General features: G+C 47.6%; 1 protein-coding gene across 1 annotated transcript in view; it reads left to right on the top strand.

Annotated features, from left to right (window-relative positions):
* Positions 1-18,157, top strand: part of bin3 (bridging integrator 3) — a 133,772-nt gene that overhangs the window by 13,071 nt on the left and 102,544 nt on the right. The window lies entirely within an intron of this gene.

Genomic DNA, 18,157 nt, shown 5'->3' with positions numbered 1-18,157 from the left:
AGGCTGGGGCTCTCTTTACAAAAGAGAAGGCTGAGGGGCAACCTAATAGAAGTCTTTAAAATTATGAAGGGATTCGATAGGGTAGACGTAATGAAGGTGCTTCCATGTGGGGGAATCCAAAACTAGGGGCCACAGATATAAGATAGTCACTAATAAATCCAATCGGGAATTCAGGAGAAACTTCTTTACCCAGAGAGTGGTGAGAATGTGGAACTCGCTACCACAGGGAGTGGTTGAGGCGAACAGCATAGATTTAAGGGGAAGCTCAATAAACACACAAGGGAGAAAGGAATACAGGAAACTTTGTGCTATCTGGCACCGATGGGACCGAGCTGTTGCCGTCCCATCAAAACTGCCGCACAAACCAGCGCTAATGTTGAAACATACAGAGATTTTGAGCTCCGTATCTGGCAACAAACCCTGCTACTAAACAGTCGGCCGTACCTTGCAAGCGTCTCTGTAGCTTAGCAACAGCTTCAGCGAGACCTTGCAGAGCCTGACTGGTGAAAAAAAAGCAACGAAAAGAAAAAAAACCTAACGAAACGGCTCCTGATTTTTGCCGGTGGCTCGAGCATTCCGGACAGTTAACCTCCGGATAAACCAAAGTTTCCTGTAGAAGAATATGCTGTTGGGGGTGAGATGAAGTACGGTGGGGGGAGGCTTGTGTGGAGCACAAACATCGGCATAGACCAGTTAGGCTGAATGGCCTGTTTCTGTGCTGTACAACCTATGTAACAAAGAAATGAATTAAAATGTGGGTTTTATGGAAAGGTTTAAATATGATAGAATTTGTGGATACATACCTGAAGACTGTCTCCACATATGTCATTATAAAAGTATTTATAGTCATAGGGCTTCTTGTGTAATAATCTGTCATTTGCCTTCAACAAACAATGCGATGTGTGATGCAGAGCAAGGGGATTCCCTTGGAGAACCTGCGCTCTAACACTGATGTGCAAGGTCACCCTTGTGTTATTTGGGGTTTGCTTTGCTTTGTTTGAAAAACTACACTGGGGACTGAAAAGCTAAATCTTAGAAAATATTTGTGTGTGTTTTTTTTTAATGATTGGGTTTACAAAGCGGCCAGTTGAATTGGCATCAGTTTAGCCTATTTGTACCTGTGCACTAGCTTGTAATAATTTGTGTAACTGGACGCACATCTTTCCTCCTCAACAGTTCTTAGACATTGTTACCCCTGGCTGGAGAGTCTAGAACTAGGGGTCATAGTCTCAGAATAAGGAGTTGCCCACTTAGGACTGAGATGAGGAGGAATTTCTTCACTCGGAGGGTTGTGAATCTTTGGAATTCTCTACCCCTGTGGATGCTCAGTTGTTGAGTATATCCAAGGCTGAAATCAATAGATTTTTGGACACTAAGGTAATCAACGGATATGGAGATAGGGTGAGAAAGTGGAGTAGAAGATCAGCCATGATCTTACTGAATGGTGGAGCAGGCTCGATGGGCCGCATGGCCTACTCCTGCTCCGATTTCTTATGTTTCTTAAGGCACCTTAAATGTAGTAATAAATATTTAGTTTGGGCAAGAGTGGTGATAAAGCAGTGATCTTTAATAGCGTACAAAGCAGGGAAACGTGATGATTATTATACAACTTGTAACGTGCAAAGTTACGTGCGATACAACAGAGCACGAATTATAACCATTCGTTGCAGTGAGAGATAATTGTTGGTGCTAATGTATTGTATCAGCAGCTTTCTTGTAGAAATGAGGTTGCATAATCTTACCCTGCCACGTGACATAGCTCAGAAGACTGTCCTGGCAGATTGTGGAAGGCTGCACACCATAATCAATGGTTGGTGCACACACCTATATAATGAAGCAGTTGTGTCGAAGGGAGCTGCGGGAAGCTCCGGGGCTCAGAAGAGCTTTGCTGATGTTGATGATGTCACCACAAGCGCCACAGCCTTGTAACGTGCTCCAACGCAGCCCGTGGTGTATATCTTACAAACTGTAAAGTTGTGTAAGCAGTCTTGTCTGGTAGACAGCGCAACACCACAGTGTTATTAATGTATTATAATTTGCCCTGAGGCTTGAGTGGTTACTTTATTGAGTCACAATTTTGTTTAGCGTTCTACTGATTTCAGCAGTGCTGCTTTGGGTGGGGTTGGGGTTTTTTCATTTTTATCGATCGGTCGTTTAAATTTGGCAGCATGTGTTTTAACACGCTGGAGTTCAGTTGTGTTTCCCCACAAAGTTTTACAGATGTGCACAGGGGAACCTCGATTATTCTCGACGTCCCAGATTATCCAGGAGAATTTTCACGGGACAGAGCCTTACTCTAATGCTAATCTCCAAAAGGAAGCTCACAGCCTTAGAAAGATTTGTACTGTATTATATTTGTTTTCATTCTACCGCGCATGATGTTGCTGCACCATCCCTGTCTAACCAAAATGCACGCACTCTCAATTATTCACCGACTTCTGTTGTCCCCCCAGAAAGGCCCCTCCCGTTGCAGCAGATAATGCGGGCTGCGCTCTGATAATTAGAGTAAAACATTTGTGAAAATAATGCCTAGTTGAGTTGGAAGCGAATCTCGTTGACTCTTACTAAACAAGAGTCGGAAAACGTCCTGTTAGCTATTTCATGGAAACCGCAAAATATAAAAAAAAGTACCAACTGCAGGAAACGATCAATTGAGCAAATAGTAGCAGCTATTATCACTGTGTCCAAATATTGACAGGCCAGCACCTTGTCATTGATAAGCTTATGATTAAAGCCTTGAAACTGGGGTGTTACAGAGCTTTTATTTGTTTCACTATGTGGAAAAAGCTAACATTGCCCTCACAAAGTTTAATTGAATAGACATTAAATACAAGTTTCCTCAGCTTTCTGTTGGTTTATTCTTCCACAACTATTTGGGCTTAGATTTAAAGTAATTGGTAGAAGGATTAGAGGGGAGTTGAGGAACATCTTTTTTAACCCAGAGGGTGGTGGGGGTCTGGAACTCACTGCCTGAAAGGGTGGTAGAGGCAGAAACCTTCATTGCATTTAAAAAGTACTCGGATATGCACTTGAAGTGCCGTAACCTGCAGGGCTACGGAACGAGAGCGGGAAAGTGGGGTTAGGCTGGTAGGCTCTCTTTCGGCCGGCACAGACACGATGGGCCGAATGGCCACCTGTGCTGTAAATTTCTATGATTCTATTGCTTCCCCACCCAGAGCCCTTTTACTTTTACTTGACCTCCTCCAACTTCGTTGGTAGGGCGGTCTCGGCCAGAGACCCCATCATAAGTGGCACTGATGCAGGTTCATAAGCAGCTAACAGTAGATGTGGGAGAGCTGAAAGAAGGAACTAACGTCCCAAAGCACTTCATGGCCAGTGAGGTACATTTGAAGTGTGGTCTACATTACAACAGTGACGGCACTTTCAAAGTACTTCATTGGTTGTGAAGCACTTTGGGACTCGAAGGATATTAAAGTTCCTTCCTCTTTCTAGTCACTGTTGTAATGTAGGTAAATGCGACAGCCAATTTGCGCACAGTAAGGTCCCAACTAACCACCGTGAAATAATCGGTTTGGCACTGTTGGTTGAGAGATAAACGTTGGCCAGGACATCGGGAGAACTCTCCTGTTCGACTGTCGAGGGATCTCCTACATCCACCCGAGAGGGCAGACTGGGCTTCAGTTTAACGTCTCACTGGAAGTGCGGCATCTCTGACAGTGCAGCGCTCCCTCAGCAGTGCACTGGAATATCGTGCTGGGTTGTCTGCTCGAGTCTCTGGAGTGGGACAATGTTTTGCATTTTCTTCAACTCTCTCAAGTGTAACAAGCTTTTGTGCGAATTGAGTGCTGACAAAACATATCCTGAGTGTGACAAGCAAGCATGAGGCTTGATTGTACGAGTGTTTGGTTTGGTTGGGAAATCAGTGCTATAGTGTCGAACTGATTAGTACCAAAGAATTTCAATAAGCTGATGGACGTTTCAATAATGGATTGATACGATAATTGTGGAAATCACTTTGTGAGGCACACCCATGGCCAAATTCTTTTGGCAACTGCTATTGCCACCTGTGCAAGTCTTATCAGGTAGTTTATTAAGTACAGTCACCTTGTTGGCTCCAGTGTTATAATGTCTACATACCACAGAGGTGTTAAAAGACCGGTACATAGAGAGACAGGCACAGCAGTCAGCCTTCTTTGCAGTTTGACGGCTGTGTTCAGAACACTTTTTATTTTTCTGCAGGCATCAACAACTCGCGCGTCACCAATTTTCATCGCTCCACCATTGGCGGCCGTGCCTTCAGCTGCCTTGGTCCTGATCTCTGGAATTCCCTCCCTAAACTGCTCCGCCTCTCTTCGACTTTAAGACGCTCCTCAAAACCTCCCTCTTTGACTAGCTTTTGGTCACCTGCCCCAATCTCTTAATGCAGCTTGGCACCAGATATTGTTTGATAATGCTCCTGTGTACAATGTCAATATAAATAGTATTTATTTACACCGTGCCTTTAATGTAGTAAAAACGTCCCAAGGCATTTCACAGGAGCGTTAAAATCTGACACCGAGCCACAAAAAGATAATAAGACAGGTGACCAAAAGCTTGGTCAAAGAAGAAGCACGGTGGCATAGTGGTTAGCACTGTTGCCTCACAGCGCCAGGGACCCGGGTTCAAATCTGGCCTCGGGCGACTGTGTGGAGTTTGCACATTCTCCCCGTGTTTGCGTGGGTTTCCTCCGGGTGCTCCGGTTTCCTCCCACAGTCCAAAGATGTGCAGGTTAGGTTGATTTGGCTATGATAAATTGACCCTCAGTGTTAGGGGATTAAATACGTGGGGTTACGGGGGGTAGGGTGGGATATGTGTCGGTGCAGGCTCAATGGGCCGAAATGGCCTCTATCTGCACTGCTGTAGATTCTGTAGATTCTGTGAAGATAGGTTTTAATACAAACCAAGAAACACCGTTTTCTTTTGACAATTTCTCCTGCCCTCTCCTGCAGGAACTGACGGTTACTGGGGTCGGGCTCCGTGACCTCCAGTACCTCATCAACGTGACCATTCCTCACGTGTGAGTGTTGAGAGGCTATAGAGAGGCCCACAGCCGATCTTGACTCCGTCCTCCAGCATTCACACATCTATCCAGGCGTGGGTTATTGATGCTTCCTGGCGTACTCGCCTCCGAGGAGAGGAAACCCTACCTGGTTTCTTTTGTATGCTTGACATCAAAAGTGACGTGGACAACTTCAGTACCATTTATTCCAATAAACATAAAAAGCAGAGGGGAAAAAATCCCTAAACTGTGATGCTGTAACAGTGAGATTGATGCTGATTTCACTCTTTCCTTGGACCTGCTTCAACATTTTTCCCTGTCAACTTTGCAGTTTGTGATTATACCTCAATCTGCTATTTTTCTTTCTGCACTGTTGATTTTTCATCTGTATCAGTTGTCTGGAGCAAGATAGCAAGACGCGCTGTCTCTCGCGCGGTCTCTCGCGCGGTCTCTCGCGCGCTCTCTCTCGCGCGCGCTCTCTCTCTCTCGCGCGCGCTCTCTCTCGCGCGCGCTCTCGCTCTCTCTCTCTCTCTCTCTCTCTCGCGCGCGCTCTCTCTCGCTCTCTCGCGCGCGCTCTCTCGCGCGCGCTCTCTCGCGCGCGCTCTCTCTCGCGCGCTCTCTCTCGCGCTCTCTCTCTCGCGCTCTCTCTCTCGCGCTCTCTCTCTCGCGCTCTCTCTCTCGCGCTCTCTCTCTCGCGCTCTCTCGCTCGCGCTCTCTCTCTCTCGCGCTCTCTCTCGCGTTGTCTCTCTCTCGTTGTCTCTCTCTCTCTCGTTGTCTCTCTCTCTCTCTCTCTCTCTCTCTCGTTGTCTCTCTCTCTCTCTCGTTGTCTCTCTCTCTCTCTCTCGTTGTCTCTCTCTCTCTCTCGTTGTCTCTCTCTCTCTCTCGTTGTCTCTCTCTCTCTCGTTGTTGTTAAGTCTGTGAATTATTTAGTTAATTAAGACACAGACTAATGAGTAACAATAAAAACAGGTCTTTACTGGTTGGAGGTAGGGACTATACTGAATACAAGATTACTGCACAGTGCTTATATACCGGTGTGTTCACCCCCGGTATTACGTCTACAGCAGCCTGAGAAAGTAGTACATCTCTTAAGGTGGAACAGGCTTAAGCTCTCTTAAGGTGGAACAGGTTACATACACAACACTCCTCCCTTCTTAGCTTTATAGTCATCCCCCCATTTAACATAACGTAATAACATATATACATATATAACTTCATGTTTAACGTAACATATCACAGATTCAGTCTCTGCGGAAAACAGTTCACAGATTCAATCTCTGTGGTGTAGTCGGTTCACGTTACTCATTCAATAGTCCTTTCATGGATTTAACAGCTTGAACTTCCGAACTGATTTGGCTCCGTTCGGTGGGACCACGTGTGTGATCTGGTAGAGGTGATAATGGTTCAGATGGGTCATCTTCTGTTTTTACTTTTCCTTTTCTGCTTCTTGGAGACTCTCTGGGCTCCATTGTCAGCTGCCACAGCTGCCAGCTGCATGCGCAGTTCCTCCTTCTCTTCCTCCTGTTTCCGTCGTAGAGCCAGCTTCTCCCGATGTTCCGTAGACTTTTGGTGCTCCTCCATGATTTCTGCACTTTGGGAGTCGAAGTTACAAGCTGGGCAGGACAGGACATCGTAACATTCGGTGTCGTCCACCAGGTCATGGTAATATTCGGTGTCGTCCTGAGCTAGACCAGTGAGAGGGTCGTCTATTTCCTCCATACCCAGCTGGACGTTAGCCAGCTCTTGTTCCAAATCCAGACATCTTTCCTGAAGAGACTTCTTCATGTGTACCTCTGCATCCAGCTTTTTCTGGGCTTTCAGCAAGTCGTTTACTAGTGACCTCATTTGTGATTTTAATACTTCAACTTCCTTTGGAGATTGATTGATCGGACTATGCAATCCCTCTACCGGAGCAGCTGTTTCAGCGGTCTGTTGTTCTACATTGACGTGAGTCAGCGTACTTTTGGCATCCAATGGCTGCTCTGTTGCAGTCGTTTCAGTCTGTGTCGTCACATCAGCCATCTCAATGACTTTTGAGAGCTCCGAACCCTTTTCCTTTGAAGATCGCAGCTCGTGTTCAAGTTTTTCCCATTTCAGAGTCTTGTCCCTCAGCATATGAAGAAGTTGGCTGACCGTTAACTCTTCTGACACCAGATTATGGCACGCACCTTCAGAACCTGAATCAGCTTTGATTCGTTCGGCCTCCTTGCGCAGATGGTTGGTGTGCTCCTGCTCCATTTTCTCCATCAGTTGCTTCTGTTGCCTTTCCAGATTCTCCCACTCTGTAACAAAGAACTTTTTTATTTCATTCATCTCTTGCTCAAAACGGCGAATCATTTGTTCTAATTGCTGTTGTAGTTTGAAATGGAGTTGAGTTCGAGCCCAGTGTCCCTCAAAAATGTGCATATCAGTCGACTTGACAGACTCAGAATTCTCTGTTAAACTATGTTGTTGTTGCTCAGTGGAATTCTGTGCTGAAACTTTGTCTTTTGCACATGGGTTGGTCTGACCATCATCAGTTCTAGAGTCTGGGCTGATTATCTGCACCGAGTTCTCACTCTTTATGGCTTTTAGCGAATGCCAGTCCATATTTATGTTTCTAAACCACTCCCGGCCTAGTAGTGGTGGACCTCCCTCCGGTAGCACATATAAGTCCATTATTTGACTTCCTTCGCCCTTGTTGGCCACTGCAACCTTTTATTGTCCCGATGGGGTACACTCTCTGCCCTGTGTAGGTTGTCAATATAATCTCCGTATCCTGTAGGGGAATATGTTGGAATAACCTTCTGTAATCTTTCTTATTCATGACCGACAATGCCGATCCAGTGTCCAATTCCATTTTTACTTGGACTCCTTCTATCTGAAGAGTAACCCAAATTGTCTGGAGGTCTGCACCCTTACCAACGTTGAGTACCCTTAAGCTAGCCAGTTCAATACTGCTTAAGCCAGCCAGTTCATTACTGCTAGCGTCTGAATCGGACTCCTGTTCGGCCACCTTGTGTACTTTTGCGTATTTTCCTTGCGGTGACTTCTTGTTGCTGGTCTTCTTCCCTGACCTGCATACTCTAGCTATATGTCCAAGCCTACCACAAGTTCTACATTCTTGGTTTTTAAACCAACACTGGTTCTGATCATGCGTTGTCTTTCCACAACGATAACATCTGCCAGAACTCTCACCCAATTTGTGTGCACTGAGCTCCGGTGACCGTAGCTGCATTACTGCCGTGCCTCTCGCTGCGGCTTCGTGTGCTGCTGCCATAGTGACCGCCTTCTCAAGCGTCAGCTCATTCTCCTCGAGCAGTCGCTTTTGTGTATCCTGTTTAAATAAACCACACACAAATTTGTCTCGTAGTGCATCTGTCAGTCCCGTTCCAAACTGGCAATATTTTGCTAATTTACGCAATTCCAGCAAATATTCAGCATTGCTTTCATGCTGTAGCTGCCTTCTGTCGTAAAATTTAAATCGTTCCGCTAGCATCAGCGGCGTGGGGTTTAGATGATCTTTCAGGACAGTAACAATCTCATCGAACGTCTTATCCGCCGGTTCATCTGGTGATAACAGGTGTTTCAATTGCCCGTATGTCTTCGCACCCATTAAATTTAATAATGTTAGAGCTTTGTCTTGGTCACGAATTTTATTGGCCTTACAATAATTTTTTACTCTTTCAACATATATGGCCCAATCTTCGAGGTCACTATCAAAGGTGCTAATATTCCCGTGTTTAGGCATTGTAGATTTGCAATTTCTCAGATTTTCTTTTCTTTACTTGTTATCAAAGATGGCGGCTTCCCGCTCTTGCCGTCGTCCTCCGCCCACAAAATGGCGGTTTTCCCGCGCTTGACGGTCTTCACCCGTCCCCCGACGCCGTCTCCCTTCAGCCCCCGAGTGCGGCCCTTATCTTCGCCGCGATCGCCCGAGTGCGGCCCTTATCAGTGGATGCGATCGATGGCCCGGCTGCACCTCGCACTTGAAAGCGACCCGGCCCTTATCAGTGCTTGCGATCGATGGCCCGGCTGCGCCTCGCACTCCAAAGCCCTTATCTCCCGATCGCGATCGATGGCCCGCGCTGTGCACCGCGGCTCTCGCGCCTTCAATTTCTGCAGCCGCTGCCCTTTCAGCCCGAGTGCGGCCCTTATCGGTGGTTGCGATCGATGGCCCGGCTGCGCCCCTCACTTCAAAGCGGCCCGGCCCTTATCTGCCGATCGCTATCGCCCTGTACCTCTGTCTTCCCCAGCCCTGTCTTCTACTCCGGTTCACAAGCTGATGGAGGCTTCAGGGTCCTAATGCCTGTCGCTTCCAGTGGGGTGGTGTGGTTTGAAACCTCTCTTCAACCGCCGTGGAATAACTGCCGCAGGGTAAGAACCTGACTCGTCGCCAGTGTTAAGTCTGTGAATTATTTAGTTAAATAAGACACAGACTAATAAGTAACAATAAAAACAGGTCTTTACTGGTTGGAGGTAGGGACTATACTGAATACAAGATTACTGCACAGTGCTTATATACCGGTGTGTTCACCCCCGGTATTACGTCTACAGCAGCCTGAGAAAGTAGTACATCTCTTAAGGTGGAACAGGCTTAAGCTCTCTTAAGGTGGAACAGGTTACATACACAACAGTTGTCTCTCTCTCTCTCGTTGTCTCTCTCTCTCTCGTTGTCTCTCTCTCTCTCTCGTTGTCTCTCTCTCTCTCGTTGTCTCTCTCTCTCTCGTTGTCTCTCTCTCTCTCGTTGTCTCTCTCTCTCTCGTTGTCTCTCTCTCTCTCGTCTCTCTCTCGTTGTCTCTCTCTCTCTCTCGTTGTCTCTCTCTCGTTGTCTCTCTCTCTCTCGTTGTCTCTCTCTCTCGTTGTCTCTCTCTCGTTGTCTCTCTCTCTCTCGTTGTCTCTCTCTCTCTCGTTGTCTCTCTCTCTCGTTGTCTCTCTCTCGTTGTCTCTCTCTCTCTCGTTGTCTCTCTCTCTCTCGTTGTCTCTCTCTCTCGTTGTCTCTCTCTCTCGTCTCTCTCTCGTTGTCTCTCCCTCTCTCGTTGTCTCCCTCTCTCGTTGTCTCTCTCGTTGTCTCTCTCGTCTCTCTCGTTGTCTCTCTCGTTGCCTCTCTCGTTGTCTCTCTCGTTGTCTCTCTCTCGTTGTCTCTCTCTCGTTGTCTCTCTCTCGTCTCTCGTTGTCTCTCTCTCTCGTTGTCTCTCTCTCTCGTTGTCTCTCTCTCGTTGTCTCTCTCTCTCTCTCGTCTCTCTCTCTCGTTGTCTCTCTCTCTCGTTGTCTCTCTCTCGTCTCTCTCTCTCTCGTTGTCTCTCTCTCTCTCGTCTCTCTCGTTGTCTCTCTCTCGTTGTCTCTCTCTCTCTCGTTGTCTCTCGTCTCTCTCGTCTCTCTCGTCTCTCTCGTCTCTCGTTGTCTCTCTCGTTGTCTCTCTCTCGTCTCTCTCGTCTCTCTCGTTCTCTCTCTCTCGTCTCTCTCTCGTCTCTCTCTCGTCTCTCTCGTTGTCTCTCTCGTCTCTCTCGTTGTCTCTCTCTCTCGTCTCTCTCTCTCTCTCGTTGTCTCTCTCTCGTCTCTCTCTCTCTCGTCTCTCTCTCGTTGTCTCTCTCTCTCGTCTCTCTCTCTCCTCTCTCCTCTCTCGTCTCTCTCTCTCTCGTTGTCTCTCTCTCTCGTCTCTCTCTCTCTCGTTGTCTCTCTCTCTCGTTGTCTCTCTCTCTCGTTGTCTCTCTCTCTCGTTGTCTCTCTCTCTCGTTGTCTCTCTCTCTCTCGTTGTCTCTCTCTCTCGTTGTCTCTCTCGTTGTCTCTCTCGTTGTCTCTCTCTCTCGTTGTCTCTCTCTCTCTCGTTGTCTCTCTCTCTCTCTCGTCTCTCTCTCGTTGTCTCTCTCTCGTCTCTCTCTCTCGTTGTCTCTCTCTCTCTCGTTGTCTCTCTCTCTCTCTCGTTGTCTCTCTCTCTCTCTCGTTGTCTCTCTCTCTCTCGTTGTCTCTCTCTCGTTGTCTCTCTCGTTGTCTCTCTCTCGTTGTCTCTCTCTCGTTGTCTCTCTCTCGTTGTCTCTCTCTCGTTGTCTCTCTCGTTGTCTCTCTCTCGTTGTCTCTCTCTCGTTGTCTCTCTCTCGTTGTCTCTCTCTCGTTGTCTCTCTCTCTCGTCTCTCTCTCTCTCTCGTTGTCTCTCTCTCTCGTTGTCTCTCTCGTTGTCTCTCTCGTTGTCTCTCTCGTCTCTCTCTCGTTGTCTCTCTCTCGTTGTCTCTCTCGTCTCTCTCGTCTCTCTCTCGTTGTCTCTCTCGTTGTGTCTCGTTGTCTCTCGTTGTCTCTCTCTCGTTGTCTCTCCCTCGTTGTCTCTCTCTCGTTGTCTCTCTCTCGTTGTCTCTCTCTCGTTGTCTCTCTCTCGTTGTCTCTCTCTCGTTGTCTCTCTCTCGTTGTCTCTCTCTCGTTGTCTCTCTCTCGTTGTCTCTCTCTCGTTGTCTCTCTCGTTGTCTCTCTCTCGTTGTCTCTCTCTCGTTGTCTCTCTCTCGTTGTCTCTCTCTCGTTGTCTCTCTCTCTCGTTGTCTCTCTCTCTCGTTGTCTCTCTCTCTCGTTGTCTCTCTCTCTCGTTGTCTCTCTCTCTCGTTGTCTCTCTCGTTGTCCAATTTCCAATTCCAATTCCAATTAAAATGCTTTATTGGCATGAAAGTTTACAGAGAACCATATTGCCAAAGCTTACATAGCAAAAAGGTACAGTTTTCCAACATTCTGTAGGTGTCAATCGATTTGACATTTGTTGGGTACATACAATATTACTTTTAAACAATATTAATTTTAAACAGTCTTTGTACTTCATTTGGTACGTTCAATATTAATTTTAAACAGTCTTAATTTTAAACAGTCCTCAGGTTGTGACATGTTGTTACATATTTGGCCCCAAGGTATGGTCTGTCTCCTTCTCCTAGGACTAATCTCAATTTTGACAGATCATCCAATTCCTTGAAATCTGGGGTTGTTTGGCTTAGCTTGTTGAATAATATGTTTCTTGATGTGTTGAATTTTTCGCATTTTAGGAGGAAATGCATTTCTGTCTCTCTCTCTCGTTGTCTCTCTCTCTCGTTGTCTCTCTCTCTCGTTGTCTCTCTCTCTCGTTGTCTCTCTCTCTCGTTGTCTCTCTCGTTGTCTCTCTCTCTCGTTGTCTCTCTCTCTCGTTGTCTCTCTCTCTCGTTGTCTCTCTCTCTCGTTGTCTCTCTCTCTCGTTGTCTCTCTCTCTCGTTGTCTCTCTCTCTCGTTGTCTCTCTCTCTCGTTGTCTCTCTCTCTCGTTGTCTCTCTCTCTCGTTGTCTCTCTCTCTCGTTGTCTCTCTCTCGTCTCTCTCTCTCGTCTCTCTCTCTCGTTGTCTCTCTCTCTCGTTGTCTCTCTCTCTCGTCTCTCTCTCTCGTTGTCTCTCTCTCTCGTTGTCTCTCTCTCTCGTTGTGTCTCTCTCTCGTTGTCTCTCTCGTTGTCTCTCTCTCGTTGTCTCTCTCGTTGTCTCTCTCGTTGTCTCTCTCGTTGTCTCTCTCTCGTTGTCTCTCTCTCGTTGTCTCTCTCTCTCTCTCTCTCGTTGTCTCTCTCTCTCTCTCTCTCGTTGTCTCTCTCCTTCGTTGTCTCTCTCTCTCGTTGTCTCTCTCTCTCGTCTCTCTCGTTGTCTCTCTCTCTCGTTGTCTCTCTCTCTCGTTGTCTCTCTCTCGTCTCTCTCTCTCGTTGTCTCTCTCTCTCGTTGTCTCTCTCTCTCGTTGTCTCTCTCTCTCGTTGTCTCTCTCTCTCGTTGTCTCTCTCTCTCGTTGTCTCTCTCTCTCGTTGTCTCTCTCTCGTCTCTCTCTCGTCTCTCTCTCGTCTCTCTCTCGTCTCTCTCTCGTCTCTCTCTCTCGTTGTCTCTCTCTCGTTGTCTCTCGTCTCTCTCTCTCGTTGTCTCTCTCGTCTCTCTCTCTCGTTGTCTCTCTCTCTCGTCTCTCTCGTTGTCTCTCGTCTCTCTCGTTGTCTCTCTCTCGTTGTCTCTCTCTCGTTGTCTCTCTCTCGTTGTCTCTCTCTCTCGTCTCTCTCGTTGTCTCTCTCGTTGTCTCTCGTTGTCTCTCTCTCGTTGTCTCTCTCTCGTTGTCTCTCTCTCGTTGTCTCTCTCTCGTTGTCTCTCTCTCGTTGTCTCTCTCTCGTCTCTCTCTCGTTGTCTCTCTCGTTGTCTCTCTCGTCTCTCTCTCGTCTCTCTCTCTCGTTGTCTCTCTCTCTCGTTGTCTCTCTCTCTCGTTGTCTCTCTCTCTCGTTGTCTCTCTCTCTCGTCTCTCTCTCGTCTCTCTCGTTGTCTCTCTCTCGTTGTCTCTCTCTCGTTGTCTCTCTCTCGTTGTCTCTCTCTCGTTCTCTCTCTCGTTCTCTCTCTCGTTGTCTCTCTCGTCTCTCGTTGTCTCTCTCTCGTTGTCTCTCGTTGTCTCTCTCTCGTTGTCTCTCGTCTCTCGTCTCTCTCGTCTCTCTCTCTCGTTGTCTCTCTCTCGTCTCTCTCTCGTTGTCTCTCTCTCGTCTCTCTCGTTGTCTCTCTCTCGTTGTCTCTCTCTCGTTGTCTCTCTCTCGTTGTCTCTCTCGTTGTCTCTCTCTCGTTGTCTCTCTCTCGTCGTCTCTCTCTCGTCTCTCTGTCTCTCTCTCTCTCGTTGTCTCTCTCGTCTCTCTCTCGTCTGTCTCTCTCGTCTCTCTCTCGTTGTCTCTCTCTCGTTGTCTCTCTCTCTCGTGTCTCTCTCTCGTTGTCTCTCTCTCTCTCGTCTCTCTCTCGTTGTCTCTCTCGTTGTCTCTCTCTCGTCTCTCTCTCGTTGTCTCTCTCTCGTTGTCTCTCTCTCGTTGTCTCTCTCTCGTTGTCTCTCTCTCGTTGTCTCTCTCTCGTTGTCTCTCTCTCGTTGTCTCTCTCTCTGTCTCTCGTTGTCTCTCGTTGTCTCTCGTTGTCTCTCTCTCGTTGTCTCTCTCTCGTTGTCTCTCTCGTTGTCTCTCGTTGTCTCTCTCTCGTTGTCTCTCTCTCGTTGTCTCTCTCGTCTCTCTCTCGTCTGTCTCTCGTCTCTCTCTCGTTGTCTCTCTCTCGTTGTCTCTCTCTCTCGTGTCTCTCTCTCGTTGTCTCTCTCTCGTTGTCTCTCTCTCTCTCTCGTCTCTCTCTCGTTGTCTCTCTCGTTGTCTCTCTCTCGTCTCTCTCTCGTTGTCTCTCTCTCGTTGTCTCTCTCTCGTCTCTCGTTGTCTCTCTCTCGTTGTCTCTCGTTGTCTCTCTCTCGTTGTCTCTCTCTCGTTGTCTCTCTCTCGTTGTCTCTCTCTCTGTCTCTCTCTCTGTCTCTCGTTGTCTCTCTCTCGTCTCTCGTTGTCTCTCTCTCGTTGTCTCTCGTTGTCTCTCTCTCGTCTCTCTCGTTGTCTCTCTCTCGTTGTCTCTCTCGTTGTCTCTCTCTCGTTGTCTCTCTCTCGTTGTCTCTCTCTCGTTGTCTCTCTCTCGTTGTCTCTCTCTCGTTGTCTCTCTCTCGTTGTCTCTCTCGTCTCTCTCTCGTTGTCTCTCTCTCGTTGTCTCTCTCTCGTTGTCTCTCTCTCGTTGTCTCTCTCTTGTTGTCTCTCGTTGTCTCTCTCTGTCTCTCTCTCGTTGTCTCTCTCTCGTTGTCTCTCTCGTCTCTCTCGTCTCTCTCGTCTCTCTCGTCTCTCTCTCGTCTCTCTCGTTGTCTCTCTCGTCTCTCTCGTCTCTCTCTCGTTGTCTCTCTCTCTCTCGTTGTCTCTCTCTCTCGTTGTCTCTCTCTCTCTCGTCTCTCTCGTTGTCTCTCTCTCTCGTTGTCTCTCTCTCTCGTTGTCTCTCTCTCTCGTTGTCTCTCTCTCTCGTTGTCTCTCTCTCTCGTTGTCTCTCTCTCTCGTCTCTCTCTCTCGTTGTCTCTCTCTCTCGTCTCTCTCTCTCGTTGTCTCTCTCTCTCGTTGTCTCTCTCTCTCGTTGTCTCTCTCGTCTCTCTCTCTCGTTGTCTCTCTCTCTCGTTGTCTCTCTCTCTCGTTGTCTCTCTCTCTCGTTGTCTCTCTCTCTCGTTGTCTCTCTCTCTCGTCTCTCTCTCTCGTTGTCTCTCTCTCTCGTTGTCTCTCTCTCTCTCTCTCGTCTCTCTCTCTCTCGTCTCTCTCTCTCGTCTCTCTCGTTGTCTCTCTCTCTCGTTGTCTCTCTCTCTCGTTGTCTCTCTCTCTCGTTGTCTCTCTCTCTCGTTGTCTCTCTCTCTCGTTGTCTCTCTCTCTCGTTGTCTCTCTCTCTCGTTGTCTCTCTCTCTCGTTGTCTCTCTCTCTCGTTGTCTCTCTCTCGTCTATCTCTCTCGTCTCTCTCTCTCGTTGTCTCTCTCTCTCGTTGTCTCTCTCTCTCGTTGTCTCTCTCTCTCGTTGTCTCTCTCTCTCGTTGTCTCTCTCTCTCGTTGTCTCTCTCTCTCGTTGTCTCTCTCTCGTTGTCTCTCTCTCTCGTTGTCTCTCTCTCTCGTTGTCTCTCTCTCTCGTTGTCTCTCTCTCTCGTTGTCTCTCTCTCGTTGTCTCTCTCGTTGTCTCTCTCTCGTTGTCTCTCTCTCTCTCTCTCTCGTTGTCTCTCTCTCTCGTTGTCTCTCTCTCTCGTTGTCTCTCTCTCTCGTTGTCTCTCTCTCTCGTTGTCTCTCTCTCTCGTTGTCTCTCTCTCTCGTCTCTCTCTCTCGTTGTCTCTCTCTCTCGTTGTCTCTCCAATTCCAATTTCCAATTAAAATGCTTTATTGGCATGAAAGTTTACAGAGAACCATATTGCCAAAGCTTACATAGCAAAAAGGTACAGTTTTCCAACATTCTGTAGGTGTCAATCGATTTGACATTTGTTGGGTACATACAATATTACTTTTAAACAATATTAATTTTAAACAGTCTTTGTACTTCATTTGGTACGTTCAATATTAATTTTAAACAGTCTTAATTTTAAACAGTCCTCAGGTTGTGACATGTTGTTACATATTTGGCCCCAAGGTATGGTCTGTCTCCTTCTAGGACTAATCTCAATTTTGACAGATCATCCAATTCCTTGAAATCTGGGGTTGTTTGGCTTAGCTTGTTGAATAATATGTTTCTTGATGTGTTGAATTTTTCGCATTTTAGGAGGAAATGCATTTCTGTTTCAACCTCGCCAGCCAGACATTGATCGCATATTCTATTCTCTCTAGGCTGCCAGGATTTCTTGTATCTGCCTTTTTCAATTTCCAGTTGGTGGTCGCTTAGTCTGTACCTGGTGAGGGTCTGTCTCTGTTTTGTGTCTCTGATGGTCGTGAGGTAGTCTGCCAGTTTATATTCTCTTTTTAGGGCCCGGTAACATTCTAATCTGCTTTGGCTTTCGGTTATTTTGTTCCAATGTTCCAGGTAGGTTTCTTTGCATTTTTTAATGATTTGGTTCACTTGGATTGGTGTTTGGACGGCTGTGTTGGTCTGGGGCTGGTCAGGGTCCGGCTGAGTACTTAGTTTCCGTAGCAGCTGACTCAGGGGACTCTTTTCTGGGTTTAGCTCTTGGGTCTGAAAGGCTTTGAAATGAAGGGTGTCTGGGGAGCTAGATTTGAGGTGATTTAGGAAGTTTAGTGCTCGTTTTTGGATGTTTATTATCAGTGGGTATCTGCCTAGTTCGGCTCTGCATGCATTTGTTGGCGTTTTTCTTTGGGTGCGAAGGATGCTTCGGCAGAATTCTGCATGTAGGGCTTCTATTGTATGTTTTTCCCATTTAGTGTAGCTTTGGTGATTTAGCGGGCCCCATACTTCACTACCGTACAGTGCAATGGGCAGGATTATGTCTCTCTCTCGTTGTCTCTCTCTCTCGTTGTCTCTCTCTCTCGTTGTCTCTCTCTCTCGTTGTCTCTCTCTCTCGTTGTCTCTCTCTCGTTGTCTCTCTCTCTCGTTGTCTCTCTCTCGTTGTCTCTCTCTCGTTGTCTCTCTCTCTCGTTGTCTCTCTCTCTCGTTGTCTCTCTCTCTCGTTGTCTCTCTCTCTCGTTGTCTCTCTCTCTCGTTGTCTCTCTCTCGTCTCTCTCGTTGTCTCTCGTCTCTCTCTCTCGTTGTCTCTCTCGTCTCTCTCTCTCGTCTCTCTCTCTCGTTGTCTCTCTCGTTGTCTCTCTCTCTCGTTGTCTCTCGTCTCTCTCTCGTTGTCTCTCTCTCGTTGTCTCTCTCTCGTCTCTCTCTCGTTGTCTCTCTCTCGTTGTCTCTCTCTCGTTGTCTCTCTCTCGTTGTCTCTCTCTCGTTGTCTCTCTCTCGTTGTCTCTCTCTCTCTCGTCTCTCTCGTTGTCTCTCTCTCGTTGTCTCTCGTTGTCTCTCTCTCGTTGTCTCTCTCTCGTTGTCTCTCTCTCGTTGTCTCTCTCTCGTTCTCTCTCTCGTTCTCTCTCTCGTTCTCTCTCTCGTTGTCTCTCTCGTTGTCTCTCTCTCTCTCGTTGTCTCTCGTTGTCTCTCTCTCGTCTCTCTCTCTCGTCTCTCTCTCTCTCTCGTTGTCTCTCTCTCGTCTCTCTCTCTCGTTGTCTCTCTCTCTCGTCTCTCTCTCTCGTCTCTCTCTCTCGTCTCTCTCTCTCGTCTCTCTCTCGTTGTCTCTCTCTCGTTGTCTCTCTCTCTCGTGTCTCTCTCTCGTCTCTCTCTCGTTGTCTCTCTCTCGTTGTCTCTCTCTCGTCTCTCGTTGTCTCTCTCTCGTTGTCTCTCTCTCGTTGTCTCTCTCTCGTTGTCTCTCTCTCGTTGTCTCTCTCTCGTTGTCTCTCTCGTCTCTCACTCTCTCTCTCTCTCTCGTCTCTCTCGTCTCTCTCGTCTCTCTCTCGTTGTCTCTCTCTCTCGTCTCTCTCTCGTCTCTCTCTCTCGTCTCTCTCTCGTTGTCTCTCTCTCGTCTCTCTCTCGTTGTCTCTCTCTCGTTGTCTCTCTCTCGTCTCTCTCTCGTTGTCTCTCTCTCTCTCGTCTCTCTCTCTCTCGTCTCTCTCGTTGTCTCTCTCTCGTTGTCTCTCTCTCTCTCGTTGTCTCTCTCTCTCGTCTCTCTCTCGTCGTCTCTCTCTCGTCGTCTCTCTCTCGTCGTCTCTCTCTCGTCGTCTCTCTCTCGTCGTCTCTCTCTCGTCGTCTCTCTCTCGTCGTCTCTCTCATGGTCTCTCATCTCTCTCTCGTTGTCTCTCTCGTTGTCTCTCTCTCGTTGTCTCTCTCGTTGTCTCTCTCGTTGTCTCTCTCGTTGTCTCTCTCTCGTTGTCTCTCTCTCGTTGTCTCTCTCTCGTTG

This window comes from Somniosus microcephalus, chromosome 30 (genome assembly GCF_052327205.1).
Source record: "Somniosus microcephalus isolate GS21.2 chromosome 30, FLI_Smic_1.0, whole genome shotgun sequence".
NCBI lineage: Eukaryota > Metazoa > Chordata > Chondrichthyes > Squaliformes > Somniosidae > Somniosus > Somniosus microcephalus.
The sequence above is the reverse complement of the archived record's forward strand: the minus strand, read 5'-3'. Positions and strand labels throughout refer to the sequence as shown.